The sequence below is a fragment of the Schistocerca americana genome, chromosome 4 (genome assembly GCF_021461395.2).
Source record: "Schistocerca americana isolate TAMUIC-IGC-003095 chromosome 4, iqSchAmer2.1, whole genome shotgun sequence".
NCBI classification, from domain to species: Eukaryota; Metazoa; Arthropoda; class Insecta; order Orthoptera; family Acrididae; genus Schistocerca; species Schistocerca americana.
The window spans coordinates 493,645,321-493,656,193 of record NC_060122.1 but is presented as its reverse complement, the minus strand read 5'-3'; positions in this window follow the sequence as shown (position 1 = coordinate 493,656,193).

Below are 10,873 nucleotides of genomic sequence, written 5' to 3'. Positions count from 1 at the left end.
AAAGTATTTATTGAATTATTCATTGTGCAGATGTTGGTTTTAAGTTTGATTTGTAATTTATTGAATTCATTGTATTAAAAAAATCTAACATTTTGCTGGAATGATTTAATTCATGAAGTCTTCCCTGCTGTCCCAACTGCTCCTTCCCACTAAACTCTGGAAAGCTTTTCATTTCATTTCATTTTATTATCTTCCTGTAAATCATTTACATGATGTAGGAATTGTCACAACAAAGTTATCATACTAGTACTACACACATAATAATGGAATATCACTTTCAAGGCATTTTTAAAAGTACAAATTTAGACATATAAATTAACATTTTTTGGCAATAAATTTACACACAAAGTACTCATCTACGTCATAGAAAGTTTTGCTTAAAAGTTAAAATTTAAGACTGAGCTTAAAAATTACTTCATCTATTATTGCCTTCATGTACACTGGCAGAGCATTGTAGAGTTTTATTCCAAAATAACTTACATGCTTTTGGGTTTGTGTTGCCCTTACCCTTTCTACATACAAATTCTTACGAGTTCTACTATTATAATTATGGCAGTCCTCATTTGTACGTAGATTTTTCACATGTGCTGTTGTACACAGAATGCTTTTAAAAATATACAGTGATGGTATTGAGTATTTGCAGTTCTTTGAAAAGGGGCCTACAATGAGTTCTTGGAGAGTTACGTGTTATGATTCGTATAACTCTTTTCTGAAATTTGAAGATATCTGTTAAGCTTGATTTAGTTTTACCCCAGAACACTATGCCGTAAGACACGATGGACTGAAAGTAAGCAAAAGTCTAGTACAGTCTGTGCTGCATACTCTAGATAATATCCTCAATGCAAAACATGCCGAATTGAGCCTGTGGGATAAGTTCTTGAGATGGTCTTTCCAGCTTAAGTTTGATCAATGTGCATGCCCAAAAACTTTGTGGATTGTACACTCTCTATCTTCTTATCCATTAGTTTTAACTGGAGGTCCATATCTTGAGTTGCTTTGCCATACTGTATATAATTTGTTTTACTTAGATTGTTAACTCATTAGCATTAAACCAATGTTCAATATATTTCAGGACTATATCAGTTGTGGTGGTCAATGATTTTTTTATCATCACTCACAATAATGCTAGTGTCATCTGCGAACAACATTATTTTGGTAGAAATATTAGGATTTTTTATGTCATTTGTATAAAGCAAGAATAATAAGGGACCAAGAACACTGCCCTGTGGGACACCTATTTCCAGTTTCTTTGCATCTTGAGACCCACTTGATTATCCGATTTTTATGTTCTGCGATGATTTCTACCACCTGAGTTCTATCTTGAAGGTAAGATTCAAACCACTGCTTCACAACACCCCTTACACCTATTGCCTCCATCTTGTTTAACAGAATTTTGTGATTTACTGTATCAAAAGCTTTAGATAAATCTAAGTTAATTCCCACTACACATATTTTAGTGTCGAGACTCCTGACAGTCTCTTTGGTATAGGCATGGATAGCTGATTCTGTGCTGTGGCCCGAGTGAAAGCCATGTTGATTGCAGTTTAGAAGTTTGTGAGCATCTAAGTAATTTATGAGTTTGGTATTCATTAATTTCTCTAGAATTTTTGAAAATGGTTGGAGAAGGGATATTGGTCTATAATTTTCTACCTTGTTTGGATCTCCTTTTTTAAACAGAGGTCTAACCTTAGAGATTTTCAACCCCAGGAAACACACCTTCGCTGAAAGACAAATCGGCAATATGTACCAGGGGCTTTATAATTTGTTGGGCAACTTTTTTTTATTATTGAAACAGGCACATCATCCACACCTGCAGACATTTTTGATTTTAGACCCTTTATCACCTTTAATATTTCATTATCATTTGTGGGAGTTAACAACATACTACTGTCTACTTTTGGGGCTGTTAATTTCTCATGTTTAGTAAAGTTTTTACTTAATGACACTGGTACACTTAAAAAGTAATTATTAATGTAATTTGCCAGAGTTTCATCTTTTAATTCAATATTTTCACTATTTTTGAGTACTATTTCCTGATCCTTGAGGCCCTTACCTGTTTCCCTTTTCACAATTTCCCAAATAGTTTTTGATTTATTGCCTGATTTTCTTATTAATTTATCATTACTTAGTAATTTTGCTTTTGTAATTACTTTTCTATATATTTTTTTGTAATTTGTTACATATTCTTTAAACTTTGGGTCAGTCCAACTTTTCAGTCTATAGTTAAGCATTTTCATGGTCCTGGAGGAATTTCTAATACCTGTTGTGATCCAGGAGTTAGAATGTGTATGCCCGTATGTGTTTGTTTTGACAAGTTTCTTAGGAAAACACATTTCAAAATTCAACATAAACAGGGAAGAAAAAACATTATATGCAGTGTTTGTGCTAGTTTGTAACAGTACTTCTGCCCATGATTGGTTAGTCAGTGTATTTATGAAGTGACTGCAACTATTTGTGGAGAAGGTTCTTTTGTACATTTGGTATGAACTATTTTTGGTCATCTACATCTACATTTATACTCCGCAAGCCACCCAACGATGTGTGGCGGAGGGCACTTTACGTGCCACTGTCATTACCTCCCTTTCCTGTTCCAGTTGCGTATGGTTCGCAGGAAGAACGACTGTCTGAAAGCATCAGTGAGCGCTCGAATCTCTCTAATTTTACATTCGTGATCTCCTCGGGAGGTATAAGTAGGGGGAAGCAATATATTCGATACCTCATCCAGAAACGCACCCTCTCGAAACCTGGCGAGCAAGCTACACCGCGATGCAGAGCGCCTCTCTTGCAGAGTCTGCCACTTGAGTTTGTTAAACATCTCTGTAATGCTATCACGGTTACCAAATAACCCTGTGACGAAACGCGCCGCTCTTCTTTGGATCTTCTCTATCTCCTCCGTCAACCCGACCTGGTACGGATCCCACACTGATGGGCAATACTCAAGTATAGGTCGAACGAGTGTTTTGTAAGCCACCTCCTTTGTTGATGGACTACATTTTCTAAGCACTCTCCCAATGAATCTCAACCTGGTACCCGCCTTACCAACAATTAATTTTATATGATCATTCCACTTCAAATCGTTCCGTACGCATACTCCCAGATATTTTACGGAAGTAACTGCTACCAGTGTTTGTTCCGCTATCATATAATCATACAATAAAGGATCCTTCTTTCTATGTATTCGCAATACATTACATTTGTCTATGTTAAGGGTCAGTTGCCACTCCCTGCACCAAGTGCCTATCCGCTGCAGATCTTCCCGCATTTCGCTACAATTTTCTAATGCTGCAACTTCTCTGTATACTACAGCATCATCCGCAAAAAGCCGCGTGGGACTTCCGACACTACCTATTAGGTCATTTATATATATTGTGAAAAGCAATGGTCCCATAACACTCCCCTGTGGCACGCCAGAGGTTACTTTAACGTCTGTAGACGTCTCTCCATTGATAACAACATGCTGTGTTCTGTTTGCTAAAAACTCTTTAATCCAGCCACACAGCTGGTCTGATATTCCGTAGGCTTTTACTTTGTTTATCAGGTGACAGTGCGGAACTGTGTCGAACGCCTACCAGAAGTCAAGAAAAATAGCATCTACCTGGGAGCCTGTATCTAATATTTTCTGGGTCTCGTGAACAAATAAAGCGAGTTGGGTCTCACACGATCGCTGTTTCCGGAATCCATGTTGATTCCTACGTAGTAGATTCTGGGTTTCCGAAAACGACATGATACTCGAGCAAAAAACATGTTCTGAAATTCTACAACAGATCGATGTCAGAGATATAGGTCTATAGTTTTGCATATCTGCTCGACGACCCTTCTTGAAGACTGGGACTACCTGTGCTCTTTTCCAATCATTTGGAACCTTCCGTTCCACTAGAGACTTGCGGTACACGGCTGTTAGAAGGGGGGCAAGTTCTTTCGCGTACTCTGTGTAGAATCGAACTGGTATCCCGTCAGGTCCAGTGGACTTTCCTCTGTTGAGTGATTCCAGTTGCTTTTCTATTCCTTGGACACTATGGGCTATGGGAAATTTAAGGATAAGTGCATTGTGATCAGATATTCCTAGTTCAACATTTATTACATCTATATCTATGGCATCTATATTTGTGAAGATATTATCTATGAGACTTTTTGAAGAGTTTGTTATTCTTGTAGGGTTAGTTATATGTGGATACAAATTGAAGCTGTGCAAAACATTCAGGAACTGATCTTTGGATGCACCTTCAGTCAATAAGTTGACATTAAAATCGCCACTTATAATTATTGTTGATTTTGAGCAATGCCTCTAACTTATTTCTAAAAATTTCAGGATCACCACATTGTGATCTGTACACTGACATTATTATTGCATTAATCTTCGGGAAAGCGATGAATGTTATGGCGGAAGTAATAGTTTTGTGGTGCAAAGTGAAGTGTCACCTGCCTTTTGTCATAAAGGCATCAGCTGTATGGTGTCAATGTAATTTTACACTTCAGTCCAATGTTGCAGACACGGTATTTAAATGCATGAGAAAAGGCAAAACTGATAGAATTAGATAAAGGATGATTACTGCACATAATGTTCTTGATAACAGATTGTCAAGTAGACCAAAATAATTGCCCTGGAGTAATGCAGAATTTAAATACAATTTCAGCATTATTAAATCCTTCCTCCCGGCCTGCAAATTAGTTTGCACTCATTTAATAATTCTCTCTTCAACGTAAATTGGCTGTAAACACCAGCACTTTCTTCTCATTGTATAAAAGTAAAATGTAATTCTTGACACATTCCACCTTCATCATACCAAGTCACACACCTACTCACGTTCAAATGCAGTCGTGTATTCATATATAAATAGTCTCTGCAAATTTAATCACATCTCCATACATACTTCATAACTAATCAGCAGATACAAATTTCAATGAATCATTTACATGGAGAAAATGGGTATGTAGGGATGTAACTCGGTGGAGTTGCCCAGAACTCTTCCCTGAGGTAACTTGACTAACCTCTCTGGACCTGCAGCTAGTTCGTTCTGATCGATGTTTGTGATACAATGCTTTGTACCTTGTTGGACAATAAAACATTTATATGGAATCGTATGACCTGCTAGTTGTTGCATATAACAACTATGAGTACTGTACTTCCTACAGTGGAGACCCTGAAATTTTAACCATTTAAAATGAAAAATCTCTTGCACCAGTCCATTGCCCTGCAATGTCACAGCTACCTCCAGCTCAACTGTTTCCTGCTCCAAGTGACATTGACCTCACCTCTTTGCCAACGCCTGTGAATGCTGAGTGACTGCCTAGCAATTCTGCTAAAACAAAAGTGATTCTGGGCAAACATTGGCTTCCTGTCACCCTATTTATCAGTACACGTAGTGCTCTGAGCTTACAAGTGGGAAGTAATGACACTTATTCCCATGGACACTTCTTTAGTGCCAGTGAATCTACATGCATTAACATTCCTTGTGTTTTGCAAAACTATAAAGATACCCACCAGATTACTGCAATAGTGGGTCAACAGTGGCCCTGTGAGACTATCCTCAAACCATTTTCAACTACTTACTACCTCCTGGACAAAATTAAGATGGGTTACAGTGATCTTTCTGGACATAAAAGGAATCTGTCTGACGTGGATTATGTGGTTGTGCAGCATTTGCCCATATCATCATCATTGCGACTGCCCCGATGCCACCTTAGTGACTTCACATTTGTGCCACCTGCCCCGAGTTCGCTTGCAGCTGCAACCACTACGCACAACGCGCACAGACTGCAACTTCTCCATGCGTGTCTAATGTCTGGATTCAGCATCTGGCAGCTCCCGTGGACCAGCACGACTTACCACATACTGCTGGTCATGCCCACCTTCATGCTCGGCTCATGTCTAAAGCGCTGCACATACCTTCATCACACACCACAGTAGGCATGGAAGCATCGGAATGCAATGCTTCCATGTCTACCGTGCTGTGTTTCTCTTCAATGCTTTACAACGCACTGCTACCCCATGCTTCCATGCGGGCCACGCCTACCATACTGCATATCTCTTGGTCGCTTTACAACATACCATTCCGCAACACCTCCACTTGAGTGACGCCTCTGCTTCTGCTGCATCTACTGTACCAGGCAATACTCGCCTAATGATGGTGCCAGCCTCACATAACCATGGCTCTTACCACTCCACATGTCCTTAGCTGAAACTCCCTCTGTAGAACATGAACTGGCCTATGCTACTGTTTACGCTTAGGGAATGCATAATGCAGACCACTGGCATCACTTAGAACAACTACAAATTTGCAGTGCTTCTCAACCACATTGATGATAACGTTGATCTCAATAGCGACTTGCTGTTTGATGTGTGCACTTAAACAAGTATGAAACTCTCAAGACACTCCTACTTAAGTGCCTGTCACACTCACCAGAGCAACAGCTTCATCTAGTGATAAGTGAAACCTCACTTGGTCACAGCATGCTTTCCGCCCTGTGGCCTACTCCTGGATTGTGCCCTGTGGACTTTGTGGCTATTAAAACTTCAGAGAGCATTCAACAGTGATGCTTGCATACAAGGATGCTCCAGTAGATTTCAAACTATGCCTGGTTGACAGAATATTAGAGCTCGCACAGCACTGCTCATTGGTTAATTCTCATCATGACCATGCTACAGCTGACAGCATCCCCACCTACATCGCCGACATCACACAAGCCTAACGCCCCACCTGCACTTTCGGCCACTACTGCACACCTACAGCACAGACGCAGGCCACACGATGTGTAGCGGAACTCACCAAAATGATGAGCAGCCACCCGCTACTGCTCCATGGGGTCTCCAGGGTGACAAACATATAAACAAACACCTACAGTGCAGACTACAAATGGTGCACCTCTGCCCGGTCACTGACCCATGCATGCCAGTCGTAACAATGCGAGTCGGCTGGGCCTACGCCCAGTCACGCACACCACCTATGCGGTTCCAAACTCACTTTGGCTCCAATGAGCTATGTTGCAGACATCCTTGCTTATACCCAAACTGACCTTGCAGCCTGATACTTGCACACCAGGTTGCTCGTCCTCTTCAAGTTGTCGCAATTCGTGATAGCATCCACAGGTCTCATCTACGACTAGATGGCTCTCACCTCTTTGTTTGATGCCCAACTAAAGTCTCATCTTCTAGTCGACACCAGAGCCAACATCAGCACAATTCCACCGCCTCTCGCTCCCACTACACTTTCACCGTCGCCAGTGCAGTGCCGTGCAGCTAATGATTCCGTGATAGCGGTGGTTGACACTGCCGCCACCACTTTCGATTTTCGATCTTGGCAACCACACACACACCTATGCTCTGGATGTTTTTGGTGACTGAAACGTTGGAACCTGTCTTGGCAGCTGACTTTCTCGGGCACTACCGTTTACTACCTGACCCAAATTACACTCTGTTTCTGTACCACTACGGCCAACGGTCAATCAGTGGCAAGATCAGCATCTCCCTTCCTGCCAATGATATGCCGCCATCTCCTACTTCGCAGTCAAGACGAAATGTGAAGTGCTACTGGATGATATCTGGCATGTACTCCAAACTCTGGCGTTCCAACTTGAATATGGAAGGAACCAGCGACATTTCCCACTCAAGTATTGCCAAGATATTTACCAAGCTTTATATGGCTCAACAGCAAGTCACCATTCTGCAACATCTGCACCCACTGCCTAACAACGAAGACCTTATGTCAGCCTCAAAATGGATCAGTCAATTGCCATTGCCAAATTGTACTCACCCGACCACAGCCAGTGTTATTGACTGTTCCTCCATGACCAGTTTCTCTGTTGAAAATGATGTTGCAATAACACATATCGCTGTGCCCTCACCTCCACTTCATGACAGCCCATCGGGTCAAAGACTACTGTGAAACCTCTCTTAGCAACGATAATTCATTCGACAATCTTGCTCACCATGCGAAACACTCATTAAGTGAAACATTTATCCCGTATAAAATAATGTAAAATATGATGATGTGTTCCATCCAGGAAAAACTACCAAAAGTTTTCTTATTCATGCCATTTGTTCAAAGAAAATTATACATATAGTACAGGGTGTACATAAAGTTTGGGAACAGTTTCAATTATTTATTGCGCAAGAACCAGACATCATACATACGTCGTTTTGAAGAGAAACCCTGAAAGTTTTTTGTGTGTATACCGCCACAGCATAGTTTGATAATTTGCTGATGCTCAGCACTAGTTGCAAACGTGGCAGGTACATGTGCGGAGCAAGCTTTCTGTGTGTTGGAGGTCGACAGAAACAAGTGTGCTACCGCTGTTCAACAGATGTTTAGAACCAACAAGGAAGGCCATTTACTACTGGCATAAAAAATTCGTTACAACGATTGCTTGTGCCCGCCAAAGAGAAGTGGACATCCCAATGTGAGTGAAGTGAATGTGGAGTGCGTACAAGTGACACACATAATGAGTCCAAAGAAATCGGTATTTCGTGCATCCTCTGAACTTGAAATGGCTCCAATGACAGTGTGGAAAGTTCTGCGACAGAAGCTGTCTATGAAACCATTCAAATTGGAGCTAGTGCAGAAGCTCAATGATGATGACAAAGACAAGCGTTTTGAGTTTTGTTCACAGTTGCAACAATTGAATGAGGATGGGGATGGCATTGTTGATCGCTTAATTTTTAGTTACGAAGCCACTTTTGACACTAGTGAGAAAGTGAACAGGCATAATTGTCAAATGTGAGGTACAACGCAATCACACGAATGCATTGAATTTGAGCACGATTTCCCAAAGGTAAATGTTTTTCGTGCCTTGTCGCATTGAAAACTGTACGGGCCATTCTTCTTTGCCGAGAGTACTGTCACTGGAAATTCCTACTTTGACACGCTGCAGAGGGGCTGATGCCTTAAATCCAATCGGAATCTCCGTTCATCTTTGAACACGATGGGGCCCACCCCATTTTCATCGTGAAGTTTGTGGATACCTGAACATGAAGCTGCTGCACTGATGGATCGGCCGTGCTACAGAAGGGGACAGCTATTTTATGAGATGGCCTCCCCGATCACCAGATCACACTCCGTGTGACTTTTTTTTGTGGGGACACATTAAAGATGTGATGTATGTACCTCCTCTACCATGTGATGTAACTGAGCTCTGGGAGAGAATATGGGAAGTGACTGCCACAGTCGACGATGCCACGCTGCGACGGGTATGGCAAGAATTAGATTACCGTATTGACGTCTGCCGGGTCACTCATGGTTCACCTATCGAATGTTTGTAAATAAAGCTTTCAGAGTTTCTCTTCAAAATGCAATATGTATGACATCTTGTGCAATAAATAATTGAAAGTGTCCCTGGACTTCATGTACACCCTGTATTATGTACTTTATTATTCCCGATAAATTACGAATTCTTTTTTACTAGGAAGCTATCTATAGTCATTTATTTCTGCTGATGCTTCAACACTTGGCAAAAAAGCAACACAGTATTATCACCAAATAAATAAGTAGCGCATGTAGCGACTGCTTTGTGGGGTTGATAATTTTCAATGTACAATGCAACCGTTTCACATGCTTTCAGCATTTCTCTTATTGCACCAGAAGATTGCTGCTTTGCTGTTATCGCCTCCTCCTCCTCCCCCTCCTCCTCCTCTTCTTCTTTTGAAGAAATCTTCTCCACAGCTTCCTGCTGTGAAACACACTGCAACACCTTAAGCTCTTTCGGTGGTCATTACTTGGCTGTGATCTTTGACAAGCTCATCAATATCATTGTTATCCACTTCTCCTAAGCTACTGACTCAAATGCCTCAGACTCACATTCGACAACACACTCTGGCCAAAGTTTCTTCCAAGCAGAAGTGAGAGTTCTCTTGGTAACCCCTTCCCACGCCTTTTTGATCATCTTGACGCAGGCAACGATGTTGAATTGATATTTCCCAAACTCTCTGAGAGTGAGATCGGTAGCTTCAGTCAACTCAAAGCAATGCTTGAAGAGTGCTTTAGTGTAGAGCTTCTTAAAGTTAAAAATAATCTGCTGGTCCATAGGCTGGAGTAACAGAGTGGTGTTGGGAGACAGAAATTGAATCTTCATGAATTTAAATTCTTCAAGGAGGTGGTCTTGTAGGCCTGGAGAATGTGCAGGAGCATTGTCCATAATGAGCAAGATACGGAGTGGCTGTTTCGTCTCAAGCAAACATTTTTTCACTGAAGGACCTGACACTTTGTTGATCTAATCACAAAAAAGACCATGTGCACACAAGCCTGTTGTTGGGCTTCCACATCACATTAATCTCCTCTTTTGGACTTTGCACTTCTTGAAGCCCGTGGAGTTTCTGAAAGGTAAACAAGGAGTGGTTTAAGTTTCAAATCGCCGTGTGCATTGGCACAGAATAGCAGTGTGAGACCGTCTTTCATTGGCTTGTGATTGGGCAATGCATTCTCCTCTGCTGTTATAAAGGAACAGATGGTACCCATCTCATCACAATTAAAAAAAAAAAAAAAATGTGGGGCAGATAACCATCAAAATTTATGAGCATCTTGAAGTTGCTGATTAAGTTCTCTGTTGCTTTTGTATCGGAGCTGACTGCTTCACCGTGCCTCCAAACGCTGTGGATGCCGGTTCTTCTGTTAAACTTCTTGAACCACCCACTACTTCCCTTAACAGTTCTTTGGCTTCTGATAATCCTGGCATTTTCTTAACGACATTGGCGAAAATTATTCTCACCTTCTCACACAAGATGATACCATTAATAATGTCACCTTGCAATTGCTTTTTGTTTATCCATATAAGGAGCAACCTTTTGACATCACAATATGAAACCATTTTTTAGATACTCTTGTCACTCCCTTTTAAGTATCTACCTCCTTAACCTTGTCCTTGTTCTTGAGGATAGTACAAA